At 44.0% G+C, this 1,354-nt stretch overlaps 1 protein-coding gene across 1 annotated transcript in view; it reads right to left on the reverse strand.

Moving 5' to 3' along the window:
* Positions 1-626: 626 nt before the first annotated feature.
* The window catches only part of LOC106526546 (ras-related protein Rab-3B), a gene marked incomplete at its 5' end in the record, with an annotated part of 2,849 nt that continues 2,121 nt past the window's right edge, over positions 627-1,354 (reverse strand). Inside the window, 1 exon segment of the mRNA XM_014021176.1 lies at positions 627-753.

Below are 1,354 nucleotides of genomic sequence, written 5' to 3' on the forward strand. Positions count from 1 at the left end.
GGGGGACTTGTGTTAACTCCAGGATTGATTAAGGGGGACTCATGTTAACTCAAGATTAATTACGGGGGGACTCATGTTGGGGCAGCTGTGGTAGAGTGGTTAGGGGAGTCGTCCTGGAACCGGAAGGTCGCCAGTTTGATCGCCTGCCAGCCGTTTCAGTTGTTGTGTCCTTGGGCAAGATACTTCACCCACCTTGCCTACTGATGGTGGTCAGAGGGTCCGGAGGCGCCGGTGCATGGCAGCCCCACCTCTGTCAGTGTACCCCAGGGCAGCTGTGGCTACAGTGTAGCTTACCACCTTCAGTGTGTGAATGGGTGAATGTGTAAAGAGCTTTGGGGTCTGGAGGGACTTGATAAAGTGCTCTATAAGTTCAGTCCATTTACCATGTTAACCCCAAGATTGATTCAGCAGGGATTCAAAAATGGTTTGTGTCACTGCAGTTCACCTATGTTTGTTGTGATTGGTTCTCTGGTTGAACACACCACTCTAATGGTTTGTTGTGATTGGTTCTCTGGTTGAACACACCACTCTAATGGTTTGTTGTGATTGGTTCTCTGGTTGAACACACCACTCTAGTGGTTTGTTTTGATTGGTTCTCTGGTTGAACACACCACTCTAATCGTTTGTTTTGATAGGTTCTCTGGTTGAACACACCACTCTAGTGGTTTGTTGTGATTGGTTCTCTGGTTGAACACACCACTCTAATGGTTTGTTGTGATTGGTTCTCTGGTTGAACACACCACTCTAATGGTTTGTTGTGATTCATTCTCTGGTTGAACACACCACTCTAATGATTTGTTGTAATTAGTTCTCTGGTTGAACACACCACTCTCATGGTTTGTTGTGATTAGTTCTATGGTTGAACACACCACTCTAATGGTTTGTTGTGATTAGTTCTATGGTTGAACACACCACTCTAATGGTTTGTTGTGATTAGTTCTCTGGTTGAACACACCACTCTCATGATTTGTTGTGATTAGTTCTATGGTTGAACACACCACTCTAATGGTTTGTTGTGATTAGTTCTATGGTTGAACACACCACTCTAATGGTTTGTTGTGATTGGTTCTCTGGTTGAACACACCACTCTAATGGTTTGCTGTGATTCATTCTCTGGTTGAACACACCACTCTAGTGGTTTGCTGTGATTCATTCTCTGGTTGAACACACCACTCTAATGGTTTGTTGTGATTAGTTCTATGGTTGAACACACCACTCTAATGGTTTGTTGTGATTGGTTCTCTGGTTGAACACACCACTCTAATGGTTTGCTGTGATTGATTCTCTGGTTGAACACACCACTCTAATGATTTGTTGTGATTGGTTCTCTGGTTGAACACACCACTCTAATGGT

This window comes from Austrofundulus limnaeus, unplaced genomic scaffold (genome assembly GCF_001266775.1).
Source record: "Austrofundulus limnaeus strain Quisiro unplaced genomic scaffold, Austrofundulus_limnaeus-1.0 Scaffold280, whole genome shotgun sequence".
In the NCBI taxonomy this organism is placed as follows: Eukaryota; Metazoa; Chordata; class Actinopteri; order Cyprinodontiformes; family Rivulidae; genus Austrofundulus; species Austrofundulus limnaeus.